This window comes from Pseudopipra pipra, chromosome 3 (genome assembly GCF_036250125.1).
Source record: "Pseudopipra pipra isolate bDixPip1 chromosome 3, bDixPip1.hap1, whole genome shotgun sequence".
In the NCBI taxonomy this organism is placed as follows: Eukaryota; Metazoa; Chordata; class Aves; order Passeriformes; family Pipridae; genus Pseudopipra; species Pseudopipra pipra.
In genome coordinates this window covers 47,559,211-47,573,476 of record NC_087551.1, presented here as the reverse complement: position 1 = coordinate 47,573,476, position 14,266 = coordinate 47,559,211, and the positions used below count along the sequence as shown (strand labels likewise).

The window sequence follows — 14,266 nt, the reverse complement described above, 5'->3', positions numbered from 1 at the left end:
TTCATACACATACCTGAAAATGTTTGATGAGAGCTGTGCTATCTTGTGTTCTGGTTAATAAATTATCCTCTTTTCTTGCTTGCATTCAGACTGCTATTGCAGAGATCATCTACCTAACCAGTAACTTTAGTTATGTCACTCTCCCTCTGCATCTTCCTTCATTTTTTTTTCTTTACATATTTAACCATAAGCTACTTGTCATCTTTGAAAGACCTTTCACAGACTATTGTTTCTTTACATACCATTTGTCATTCACCAACACAAAATATTGATTCCGATCCTTATCAGTCCACTGTGACAATGTCAGTCTCAATCATCTAACTGTATTATTGCTTTCCACCTTAGTGCACTTCCAGCTCAGAAAAGCTCCCTACAAATAGCCACACAGAATTTCTTTCTCCAATTTCAAATCCTTGTCAATGAGGCATCTGTTTGCTTTAATGTCTACCTACAAAAACACATGTGAACAATTAGGACACTTATCTGCTGAGATTCCTGCTTGCTGTCCTGTCATATTACTTCCCATACACCCTCACTTCTCTATCTGTTGTCTTGAGTCTTCTTTTTTTATTTTTGTTACTGGTTTTTTTGATAGCCTTCGCAGCGGGATTTGTTCCTTGGCTAGTCCATATGAATTGCACAGCACAAAAAAAACCCTGAATGTCTGAATACAGGTATGAGTTTACAGAAACACCATATTTGAGGTCAGAGAGGGAACAGAATGAGATTAATGAAGTTAACAGTTTCAAACTCAGTATTACACTTACGTTTTTATTATAGTTACTTAATGCTTAAAGCTCTTTTCAAAACAGTTTAAAACTGCAACCACTACAGAAAGTCAGATTTATTATAAAATGCACAAAAACAAACTTTTGCATTAAGATATAAACTGCATTCAACAAATTAAAGTTCAGCTTTAAGAGAGACATACTTAGACAGGTGATGGGATAAAAAACCCCCAAAATTCTCAGTTCCCTTTCCTATCCGTTCTTGAAAAATCGTACTGATGATACAAAGTAATTATCAGCAATTTAAAAAAAAATATTATTCCAATACTGATGTCTTGGCAACTGCCTATCATTATCCTTAGTAAGCCTATAGGAGCCACTGTTTAAAATCTATAGCTGTATTCTTAGAAAAATCAAAAACTTTCGAAAGCATCTTGACACGCACTGTCTCTTTACCCTAAATGACAGCGACAAGATGCCCAAGGTACTTTCCAACCAGACAACAGAACAAAAGCACACAGATCTATAATTAGGTGTAAATTCTTTGCCTGAATGAAAGGCTATTATTGAGCCTGAAAATGGAGTTTGGAAATCTAGAGTGCTACCTGTGCAATGCTACACATTATAACCAAGAACATTAGGGAGTCTATTATACAGAGGCAACCACACACCCACACAATAAAAGCAGTGTGCTCATGTTGTCTTTTTTTTGTAAAGCTTTTTGGAAAAAATGATAATAATAAAAACATATAGAGCAATTTTGAGTTAGGAATTCAAAGGCTGTAAAATCATTATCTGACACAGGGAGAACTATCATATGGAAAATTACTACCTTCAATATTATCTTGAATGCTTGAAATGCTTTATAGAAAAATGAGAAACATTTTTTTCTTATTACTAAGCTTTCAAAAAAATTTTGTATGTGCAGTACCATTCTACTAGAAAGAGCTGCACTTAGCTCTATGGTGTGCCAAGCACTCAGATGTGCAGGTGACAAACAGTATCAGCCATTCACAGAAAGTCCTGGGAGCCTGGCTGACTGTTGGAAGCTTCCGATAATGTCTTCAGAATTTAGAAATGTCCTTTCATTTTTTCATCTTTGTGAAAAAGGAAGACTGACATATTAATAAGTAGAAATGTAAAACAACCTAACCGCACTAAGCTACTAGTCCGTGAGACATTATCTCACTTTGCTTCCTACAGTCTTTGTGATCCTGATTTGTTACCAGGGCAATATGATTTATGTACTAAAAAACAGTAGCCTGCCTCTCTATTACCCACAGCATCTTCTTAAAAACATGTAAGTTGTCTTAGCACTTCACGATGTCTAAATCAGAAGAAATTATTTGTTTTCTCCTACATTCGACTTAAATCACATTGACCAGACTTATTGACAAGAAACGTAAGGAACAGGACTGCCATGGCTCTATAAAGTAACTGGGGACTTTGCCCCTTTTAAATTTAAGTCACAGTTTCTCAATAGTACAGCAAAATTGTCTGCACAAAGTATTGTGACAAAGCCACGCTGTCATTTCAGTAGTGGCCCACATGTTTTGAAGTTTTTCAAGGCACTCTCTATAAGTCACTTCTGAGCCATGAACACTGAACAAGAACCAGAAAACTAATGGGAAAAAAAAAAAATCAGACCAATTTCAGTTCTATAATTTGTTTTAGTGGCAGAAAAAAGTCTATATGAGTTTTTACTGTCTTTGTTTCCACCACATAACCTTTAGAAAATTATTTCCAGTTCAGCTTTCCCTTTTAGTTCCAAGGCAGCAGCTACAGGACATGTAGAATAAGAATGTCAACCCTTCTCCATTATGAGGTCCAAACTACATTTTAAATGACAATTCACAGATGAAATTACAAAATCAGGATCTTAGACTAGTTACTTAAGTAGTTCTTTCAACTATGATAATAAGAGGTTAGCAAACCAAAAAAAAAATAGCATAAAAGAGGAGGAGAGAAGTATCTGTGCTGGAGCTGGTAAATTATAACCTCTTCTTATTCTTGGATTCAAAAACTATCATTGGGTTTAAGTTGATCAAATTCATGTATCATGTTTTTCTTAAAGTGGTGGTGTGCCACTTTTGATTGAGTGAAAGGAAGATGGTTAGGAGTAAAGGAATGCAGTAAACACTGCAGCAGGAGATATCATCTTTACTGTAACACACTCTCCATCCCTTTATGATACCTTGAGGGTTCAGTCTTAAGTTGGTATTGAGTTCTCAGAGACACATAACTTTGAACTTTTTACTGTGGAAACCAAGGCCCATTCTGATTATTGTTGGTTTTTTCCTTATCTTGTTTGGTTGGGGTTTTTTGTTTGTTTGGGTTTTTTTCTTTTTTTTTGGTGTGTGTGTGTTTTTAATATTAAATATTTAAAATATTTTAACATGGAGAGGTGCATGTTGCTCAGCAGGTCTGAAATCTCAATGCTGTCTTGCATTTCTGGAGCCAGATCTTCAGCTGGTATAAACTGATATAGATGTTTTGTTTCAGTGAAGCAAAGCCAATTTACTTCAACTGGGAATTGAAACTACATCTGGTAAAGCATTCTTGGATCTTGGATACATAATAAAAATTAATATTCATTCAACAAATAGTTACTGTAGATAATTAATAACTGAAACACTCACTAATTTTTCATCTAAGTGGAGAAGAGTCTATTTCAGTTCTATACCAAATACACAAATAATTTCTAACAAAAATATATTTTTCCTTGAATAAATGTCTTCATTTATTTTTGCTAAGGCTCTTTGCCTTAGCAAAGAGCTCTTTGCTAAGGCTTCTTTACTAAAGAAGACATAGAAGGGTAAATTAAAGTACTAAGTGATGGATAAGTTTTAATATAATTTTTCTTCATTTTGCTCATGTGTACCTCTCTACAAAACATGATGAGGTTGGAGTGAGTGCAGGTTTATGAAATTAAACAGAAAGACCACATGTTATCACTTTCTCATTCAGTTCACAGGAAACTCCAAGTTGCCTAGCAAGCAACAATAAAAGACAGAGCACTAAATCTGATAAGGTTTGCAAGCACCATCAGAATGGAACAACTGGTTTGAACTCAATAACAAGATGCAAATGTATACATTTTTTAATTTACAGCATTGAAAGTAAAAAAAAAAAAGGACAGTCTCTGTGACTGGGCAATGTGTAAGGTACTGTGAAAAGTGCATTCTTGCTGAATGGATCAAATCATCAGCACGACTGAACATCTCTCACAATTAATTATATATATATATATGCACCAAATGGAGAGAGACACATTTTTGCTTTATCACAGATGCTGCAGCTTCACATTCACAGGGTGGAAAGTTCTTTTAGGACTAAGAGCTATTTTATGTATTTATTTCTTTTGCAATTCCAGTGGTACAGTAGAAGTTCTTACCCAATTTTGCATGCACTGCATGGATAGTATGGAATATGCTTTCCTATTACTGAATGCTTAATGACTTTCTGCATTAGTTTGAAGGCCTAAGGCAAGGAGCGGATGGTTAGTACATTTGACCAGTCATTAAAGTGTCTCTTGCTGGAAAGAAAACCCTCTAAGCCAAAATGGTACTTGGGTCTTACAGTAGCTGGCTATCTGACCCCTACACCAAAGTTTTTATATAAAAAGTAGCTTTTTGAATAATGCTTTAAAAACTGGAGAAGGAGGTGGGAAATCCTCTTTTCACCTTGTTGCAAGAAGGTGACACATGCTGAAATCCAAACTGTATGCTAAAGACTGCTGCAAGGATGTTTCCAGTAAAAAAGGGGATAGCCCTATTTTCTGTAGATGGAGGTGAACTTTACAGTTACAAAAAAAAAAATAAATAATTAAAATTACCATTTTAATTCAACAGAATAAGCTCAAAATCATAACACTTTTTACTTTTTTCTCTGCAGCCTTCTTTGGCAGTGCAATCTGAAAAGTTTGATTTGAAAAGTTCAGCAGTTGGTATGGGAGACAGACTGTCCACACTATTAATGTTTCGGGCTTTTATTTCAGACCAGCTTTAGCCTGTCTTGAGGATGGAGTGCTCATTAGCAGTAGGAATGCATGATATAAGCTCCTGGACCTCATCCTTCAGCTTAATTTCTTCAGGACAAAAGGTCAGTTGATGTGCCCTAAGATCACACTATGATGTGAATCAAAGTGCAGTGAGTGGGGAAAATCAAGAAATTTGCTTCAAATAGGCTCTTCTGAGATGAAACTTTAAGGCTAACACACATTATGATATTCTGAGATATTATGAATTTTAAACAACATTATTTCTTCTCTAAAGTTTGTAACTCTAATGGAAAAAAGAATGTTCTCTCCTCTGCTCCTTTCCACAATTACTCATCCTGACACTTTGTGGAGAGTTTTGAACTGATCAAATACAAGAGAGAAAGACAGAAAGAGAGAAAGAAAGAGAGAAAGAAAAAGAAAGAAACATTTTTGTACTAGTGTGGTATTCTAAACAGTACCTTTTTAAATCTTTCTGATACAAAAAAAATAGATGAGTACATAGAAAATTAAAAAACTGTTTGCATGAAGGACCCCAACATCTGAAAGGAAAACAGTTTAATTCTTATCTTCTGATTATGGATTAAATCTGTTTCTTCAAATAGTTCACAGAATCACAGAACCACAGAATATGCTGAGCTGGAAGGGACCCACAAGGATCACTGAATCCAACCCTTAGCCCTGCACAGGACCATCCCCAAGAGTCACATCATGTGCCCCAGAGTATCATCCAAAAGCTTCTTGAACTCTGTCAGGCTTGGTGCTGTGGCCACTTCACAGGGGAACCTCTTCCAGTGCCCAACCACCCTCTGCGTGGAGAAGCTATTTCTAATATCCAACCTAAACCTCCCCTGACACAACTTCAGGCCATTCCCTCAGATCACTGTCACCAGAGAGAAGAGATCAGTGCCTGCCCCTCCTTCTCCCCTCATGAGGAAGTTGTAGACTGTGATGAGGTGTCCCCTTAGTCTTCTCTTCTCCAGGATGAACAGACCAAGTGACCTCATATGGCTTCCCTTTGAGGTCCTTTAGCATCTTTGCTACCCTCCTTTGGACACTCTCTAAGAGCTTAATGCCTTTCTTCTATTGCAGTGCCCAAAACTGCCACAATATTCCAGGTGAGGCCACACCAATGCAGAGCAGAGCAGGACAATCCCCTCCCTCGACCGGCTGGTGATCCTTTGCCTGATGCCCCCCAGGACACAGTTGGCCCTGCCAGGGCACTGCTGACTCATATTCAACTTGCCATTGACCAAGACCCCCAGATCCCTTTCTGTGGCACTGCTTTCCAGCACCTCATTCCCTAGTCTGTACTAGGCCAGGGTGGCCCCATCCCCATCCCAGGTGCAGAGTCTGGCAGTTTCCCTTGTTGAACTTGTGAGGTACTGGATTATATTATTGGGTCAGAACCAACTTAGGTGTGTGTATGTGTGGGGGGAAAGGCCAGGCTGTATCCCACATGGCAGCCCCTGCAGCCTCGTGGAGAGACCCTGGAGCAGCTGTCAATCAAAAGGGCAGCCTGGGGGCACACCCACACTGTGCTCCCTGGAACCCCTAACCCAGCCTTAGGTTGGCTGGCACAGGGACAGCACTGCCCCTCACCTTGCCCTGGAGCCACAGAGTGGCCAGAGATCCAGAAGTCCCACCTGGGAGGGGTGGTCACAGCACTTAAAAACAGCAGCACATGGTCTCCACCTTGCTCTTGGGACCTGCCACCTGCCTTGTGAAAGGTATGACTCTTGGGTGGTAGCTATTTAATAATCTATTTTTCTCTTATTCTCCTCTCTTCTTACTCTCTCTTCCTCTCTTTCTTTACAACTTCTTAATATTATTAACTAATATTATAATATATTACTTAATTTTATATGATACATAATAATATATTATTAATAATAGTAATATTATCTTTATAACTTGAGATTGGTGGGTTGGATTTTGCTGGGTTGTATGGGTTGGCATGTGCTGGGTCATAGCTTTGGTGGAGCACTTTGTTTTGACTTTATGTTACCCTCCTAAACTTCTGCCAAGACCATTATTTTCTCCCATATTTTCTAAACTTGTCAGGAAAAGTATCTCCTGAGAAAACTTGTGTAGGTTCTTCCTCTTTGCTCTGCCTCAAGGTAATAAGACTGAAGGTTCTCAAAACATTTGGTCGGCAAGTTTTTGGAGCCTTGTATATTTTTAAAAATAAAACTCCTAGCTGAGCTTGTGGCTCTGGGGCTGGGGTTCTACAGAGCTTCATGTAGTTGGTGGTCAACGTCTCTCTACAGAGCCTCCCTGCCTTTGAGGGAGTCAACAGCTCCTCTGAGTTTTCTGTCATCTGCAAACTTGCTTAGTATCCCTTCCAGTTCTGCCTCCAAGTCATTTATGAAGATGTTGAAGAGCACTGTGCCCAAGATGCAGCCCTGTGGAACCCCACTAGTGACAGGTCACCAGTCTGATGTTACCTCATTCACTATTACCCTCTGTGCTTGACCCGTGAGCCAATTGCTCACCCACCACATGATGTGTTTATCCAGCTGTGTGCTGGACATTTTGTCCAGAAGGATCCTGTGAGGGACAGTATTGAAAGCTTTAGTGAAATCCAAAAAGATTACATCAACTGGCTTCTCGCGATCAACTGGGTGGGTTACTTTGTTATAGAAGGAAATCAGGTTTGATAAGCAGAACTTTCCTCTCATGAAGCTGTGCTGGCTGTGACCAATGACTGCGTTGTCTTTCAGGTGTTTTTCAATATGTCCCAGAATAATCTTCATAACTTTAGCAGGAACTGAAGTGAGACTGACAGGCCTACAGTTTCTGGAGTCCTCATTCTAGCCTTTCTTGAAAATCAGGACAACGTTCACCAGCTTCCAATCAGCTAGGACTTCTCCAGATTCCCAAGACCACTTGAAAATCATCTACAAAACCAAATGGCCCTCTAGTTTTCACTAGCCTCACAAGGAGGCGTGTGTACAGTCATCAACACCAGTTGCTGTTCTTATGTATAACGCTAGGCGTGAGTGGTAGAGATTCGACAACATTGAGTTTTGTCCATCTCTAAAGGGGGGACTGACGCCTCAGAGCTTTTTTGGATTTTTTAACTTTTGTAGCTTTTAGAAGTAGTTATGTAGTAAATGTAGATTTTAATGTAGCTGCATTATATCCCTTACTCTTTATCAATCCCTCTAAAATTCCATTAGCATGTTTAGTCTTCTTTTCAAGGTAGAATTGTAGAAAAACATCTTTGTTTAAGAACTTCTCACCTGACGCCTGAACCAGAAGACATCATGCAGACAAAGCAACCCTCAAGCCCAGAATTCTGGAGGAGCTCCAAGAACTGTGCATGCTATGAAGATGATGAAGATGAGGAAAAAGGGGTCCCACACGCCCCCAGACCCAATTCCCAAAGGGGCGTGTTGGGGGCAGAACCGGGGGTGGACAGATCTGGGATTGGATGGACCTTATTACAGAATCATAGAACCACTGTCTGAGTGTGCATGCATGGTATGTATTCCTCTAGGCCACCGGCCTTATTAAAGGACCTGCTCTCTTTATCTTATCTTACATGCTAAATTGGCCTGGAGTCTTTCTCTCCATGGTCTTTTAGGCAACATGTTACATTATGGTGGAATGGTTCAGCCTGGCTTTGAGCTGCTAAGTGCTGCCCAGAACAACTGGAAAGCTATGAAGGATTAGCTGGTAGTACATAAACCAGCTGAAATTTAGAATTTGAACCCATGCAGATCTGTAATTTTCTCATTACTTACTATACTGTGATCAGTGATAAAACAGATAATGATGCTTATATTCTAAGGAGATCAACTCCATTAAGTGTCATAACTCTGCTGACTAAACTCTACCCAGCTTCTGTGGTTAGAGCTTCCAGTTAGCTAATTCCAGGTCCATTGATTTAGGCTAGATTTATATAGAGATCCCACCAGATTAACTTAGTTAAAGATTAATCTCCACTTAATCCTTTTCAGTTGTGTTCAATTTATTGTCTGCTTTGTTTCACAATTGTTATATTAAACAATCGTATGTCCACTGTTCTACTGAAATGAGCAGGCTGCAAATGAACCCATACTGTTTTGCAGATATCATGTCAAATGGCTCACCAAGGAACTGTGCAAGGAGGTGTCCAGTAATGACCAGTATCAGTTGCTTCATAAGAGAGAAAAGAGACTTTCCATAATCCACTTTCCTCTGGCTCTGACCTATTTATGTTCTGTTTGGCAATTTCTCTTTTGGCTTCTGATCCCATCTTCTAATCTTGGAAATTTTTTCAAAGCAACTGTAGATCAAACTTTTCTGAATGGTAGCATTTCTTCCAAGAAGAAGTGAAATCTTTCTGGCAGACACAGTTGTCTCTTCCTCTGTAGCTGTATACCTGTTCATCAGTTATGTTTTTTACAGCCAGTTTAATTTTTTTCCTTCTGTCACTGCTGCCTGGTCTATGCGGACAGTTTCATTGAATTCCATGCAGCTCTGCTTTTACCTTTTCAGAATCAGGTACATGACAAGTCCTTAAATTCAGGACATAGAGTTAGATATTTGGGTTGCACAGCAAGGGCAACTCACCAGTGTGTATTAAAAAGCTTTTCTTTGTCAAGGATAAGTGTGGATGTTAGGAGCATGAATTTTACTACGGAAATGCTGATCTCCCTGCTTGTATATCAGAGATGCCTAAAATACCTTTGGACTTTGCTTGGATACTCAAACCTATAAACTACCTGACACATTTCTTATTCTCACTGTTTGCTTTGACAGATAACAATGGGAATGTTTTCAGCAGAAATCCTCTACATCACTTGTTCTAGAACATAAGGACAGGGATGATTCTGCTTCCTCAACTATCTGAAAATGAAAAGGCATTCAGAGAGTGATTCTTTCTCTTGACTCACCAAAGCACCAGCTCTGCACTGCAGCGTCAAGGTGTCTGCATCTACAGAGGGGCTATGCTTCAAAAAGTAACCCAAGTAAAAAATTGATTATCAATCTCATACCATTTTAGCTCTCAGTATATGATATAGGAACAGACAGCTGTTTGGAAACTTCATTTTGGCTTGAAACTCTACTATCTACAGTACCACTTGATGCTCCTACATGGATGATCTCTTGGCTAACTCTGACTCTGGGTGGAGCTGTGCCATCTGAACACATGTGCCTTCTAAATTACTTGGACAGTATTGCTAGAGGTTCAGTGCCAAGTGACTGTAGGTTTAGACAGGCAGCATACCTAATATTGTAAGTGCTGCCTCCTTTGAAAAAATCCTATTCTCTGACAATGCTGAAAAACTGGCTTTACTTTCCATTCAACATGTGATTGCATCTGTTGGTGCTTAGAGAAATCCTCCCCCTCTAGCCAAATCCTCATAGCAATAAATGACCATTCAAATGGTGTTAGACAAGGAGGGTCCTCATCCACCTAGGAAATTAAACCCTCTTTTATTTAGATATTAGAAAAATAAGTAAGTTTGTTCAAAATTGAAAGGTCTGCAGGGACTCAATAGTCACAATGCTTCTTTTGGTATGTCTGATTTCATTCTGGCAAGTCCAATTAAATTAAACATTTTTTTAGAAACACTGCAGAGTGTGGTATCAGCATACCATTTAGGGAGCCACACCTAACATGCTGCCTACCTGTGTTTGTAGCCATATTCACTGTAAAATCTGGACAACTATCAAAATTATGTTTAATTTGTATATTGGCTGTCCAGAAGAGATGCAAGACTGCCAACAATTCAGAAAATGTTTGATGGCACAGAGTACTGATGGGAAGAAACACTGGCCAAATTGCTTATGCAGGCACAGTTCTGGGAATTTTCTGCTCCACAGAATAATTAGCTTATTAAATCACTTACTGGAAGGCAATCAAATACCAAACCCTAGCTTCCAGTGAGGACACAACAAAGCTAACTAGTGTGGTTACTATCACTTTGTTACCTAGATTGTATGTGTCGTAGCTGTATCTAGTTGCAGATTTGCAGGAAGAAACATTATGTATGCAAGTGTGTGTGTGTTTTACAGGAATAGGTTAAATACATATCATTGCTGTTGAAAGGAGTACCTAATCTTACCATATGGAAATGAACTGCACTGCTAGAAAAACCTTTCCCTTTACCTCTCCATCAAAGTTACAGATGCATCCAGCCTTGGGTGATTTACAAACTCAGTCAACTAAGTTGTAGAAAGCATGCAGCCTTTGAGTTAGTTCTTCTTGGATATGGAATAATAATCACTAATTAATAATCAATAAGATGAATATCTGAGGGACTTATTGGGAAGGAGAACAACTCTGTGTATTGATTAATATGGTACAAGGCCAACCTCTTCAGACAAGAGATTTTCTTTTTCCTAGGAAACTTGCTGGAGAATGAGAGAACAGAAAAAAATCTATGACTTTAAATCCATAGCAGTATTAATAGAAGTGAAATTGTTTAAGAGAAATCCCTTCTACTTTTCACTATTGAAAGATGTGTTTAAAATGACTGCAAAAAACCCCAAAAACATTTCTGTGTATGAAACTGCTGTGGTTCCTTATAGGACTTACTGAATGCTACCGTTGACATCAGCTGTGAGAGTGCCAGAGACAAACCAGAATCACTGTGACTTCATCACACTTTGTTCTGACTCTTAGTGGGACATGCCACAATAACAAGTAGGAGTGAACTCCTACTTCATGGTTGTGTATCACCATCCATCACACACAAAAGAGATCAAAAGACAAAAAACAGATGTCAACTTACATGTTATTAACTGAAAAACTACTGGGTGAGCTAAGGTGAACTTCAATTTAATACAAACTGGCATACATTACTCTAATGAAACAGTGAGACTCTCAAGGAAGCAAGGAGGTTTCTTAATTAACTTAGATGATGCTTTTCCTGAGGAAAAGCCAAAAGCACTTAATATTCCAATGCAGTTAACTTGCAGAAAGATGTATTCTTTCTCTTTTCAAAAATATCAAATATAATTTTTAACCAGGGACAGAAAAAAAGCAGGCCTATTTCTGTCTGGGAGGGTTTTAAATCAAACTTGTTGACTTAAACAACATTGTTTACATCAAGAGACTCAAAGGAAGTTAAAGGACTGATTATCAGGTATTCCATTATCCACTAAAAATTCACTAGAATTTTACTTTCTGCTTATCGGTAGAATTTAAATATTACTGCAATTAAATATATTTTTTTCAATGCATAACAATACAGTTTCAAGAAATTCTGTTCCATTTTGCTGTTTTTATTCAGTGATCAACACCCCAGTCTTTTAGTACCTTCAGGCACAATGCAGTTAATGTTTTGTATGTATTTGTTTTCCTGGGGTGTCTCCACAGGGAACTGGGTACATGGTATTGCTCCAGCAGGAATTTTTTTTTTGCTGTTTGCATTAGCAGAAATTTATACATATGCCAGGGGAAACAAGGTCAGAGAACTGTCCCTTTAGAGGAATAGTAAGCAGTATTGTAGCTGCTTATTCCTTCTAAAATGAGCAGCAGCAAAGGAAAATTCTTAGAACTGATGAACAGAAAAATATGTTAATCTGTTTACATACACAAATACAGATACACAGGCTAACATTTTATGTAAGAAAAATCGCCACCTTTGAAACAGGCACAGTAGGATCATTTCCCAAGATGAGGATACTTCAAACATCTTTGGCTCATCACCTCAATACTGTAAGTTTCGATTACATTCTACTGACAGAAACCTTGACAGGCAAGAAAAGAACCTGCTTTGCTTCTGTTGGACTCTGTTTTGCCCTGAACCAAATAATAATCACCAGAAGGATAAACTGACCACCTAGAAATAGATAATGCAACATGGAATGGCAGCTTCTGTAGCACTAAAATAATTTAGAAACACAAGACGCATTCAGAGTCAGAAAGATTTGTGCCCCAAAACCTCTTTGATGCTTTTAAAAATCTCCCGCTGTTTTGGTTTTATTGTCTCAGAGTTACCCCGGCAATTCCACACACTGCAATGGAATAATTTGTGATTCACAGTGGAGTACATAAGAGGAATATCATACTCTTCATCTCTACATGACAAAAGAACTTCGTTTTTTTTCCAAGGGAGAGTTTATAATTTAAATGGTCAGACTCAGAAATGGTAGTATGGAACCCCGAGGCTTTGAACAAGCTTCTTAATCTTGCAATTCCAGGCTCTCCATGTGTAAAAATGGGGGTAATACTTTCTCTCATTGTAACAAATAGACATTAATGAGAGTGCCCGCTGCCACTTGACATGGGACAGGTGTCTTACTGCCTGTCTTATGGTCCAAGAAAAGAGAAGAGCAATGCTTTTGCTCATAAAGCCTACAACAAATGGCATTCTGTAATTCAAATATCCAGTGTATTCAGAATGTGGGTTGAATAGAAGTACTACATTAACTGGCACTTGATTTTAGTATAATTTTCCAGTTCTTAAAAGTTTTGGGGGACACATATCTTTTCATATTTGTCCCTTAAGGGTTACTTATATTTGCACTCAATCATACCAGGCCTGCACCAGTGGGAAATGTATTTACCAGCTCCTAACCCAAAGTAGATTCTTGTGTTCCTTTGAGATGCTGAAGTAATGTGATATGTCTCACAGTTCATCTCCTACACTACGTTCAGCAAAAATCACCTTGGCACTATGCCCTGGTGGGCTCATTGTGTTGGCTTTTGACCTGTTTGCATTGCAGCCTGTATCACTCCCTAGTATTGTCTCATTGACCCATCCCTGAGAGGGATTTCTACTTAGACATCATAAACAATGTATAACCTAAAGATGCAAAGCATCTCATAAATTAAAAGAGAGAGCGCTGTTAGCTCAGTAGTTATTGCCAAGGAGCTGGGTATTTGGATCAGCTCTTTTCACAGTCCTCTTTCTTTTTCTTCCAGAGTGGTAAACATGGCTCATTGCCTCTGAAAAGGAAGATACTTTCCTGCATGTCTAGTCGCATCCCAAGAGGAGAAGCCCTAAGTACTCCCTGACATTTATCTTCCTTCCAGAGCCAGGAGAAACTGTAGGGTAAATTCAGTACCCTTCTAGCACAAAGGAAGTACAGCATTGTACTACAATACTGAATTAAATTCTATAGCAAAGCAGACTGATAACTGCTGTTATCAGTCTTGTCCAGTGCTTGCACTGAAACTTGTGGCATTCTGCAAAATCTTCAGTGTTGTGAAACACATTCATTGACTTCTGTATTTGTGGTGGGTTGATCCTGGCTGGATGCTACTCTATCACTCCCCTCCTCAGCTGGACACAGGAGGGAAAATATAACAAACGGCTGGTGGGTCAGGATAAGGACAGGCAGAGATCACTCAGTCATTACTGTCATGGGCAAACAGACAGTAACTTGGGAAAAATTGGGAAAAAAAAGTTATTACCAGTCAAATCTGAGTAGGATAATGAGAAATAAAACTCTAAATTTAAAAAACACCTTCCCCACGCTGCTCTCTTCTCCCTGGGCTTAACCCCAGTTTCCGTACCAACTTCTCCCCAGAGACAGTTCTCCAATGTGTATCCTTCCCCAGCTGCAATTGCTGTTCCAGTTTTTTTCCTCCCTTCTT

General features: G+C 38.8%; 1 protein-coding gene and 1 long non-coding RNA gene across 5 annotated transcripts in view; one reads left to right on the top strand and one right to left on the bottom strand.

The window, feature by feature from the left end:
- PRKN (parkin RBR E3 ubiquitin protein ligase) overlaps positions 1-14,266 on the bottom strand; it is a 782,243-nt gene that overhangs the window by 58,651 nt on the left and 709,326 nt on the right. The gene's annotated exons all lie outside the window — the stretch shown is intronic.
- Positions 11,182-13,867, top strand: LOC135411442 (uncharacterized). Of its 2 annotated transcripts, none has more exons than XR_010429158.1 (3): positions 11,182-11,478; positions 12,318-12,382; positions 13,592-13,867. It is a non-coding gene; the product is annotated as an uncharacterized LOC135411442 (long non-coding RNA). The 2 variants fall into 2 exon arrangements; XR_010429159.1 differs by having other exon boundaries at positions 11,182-11,488.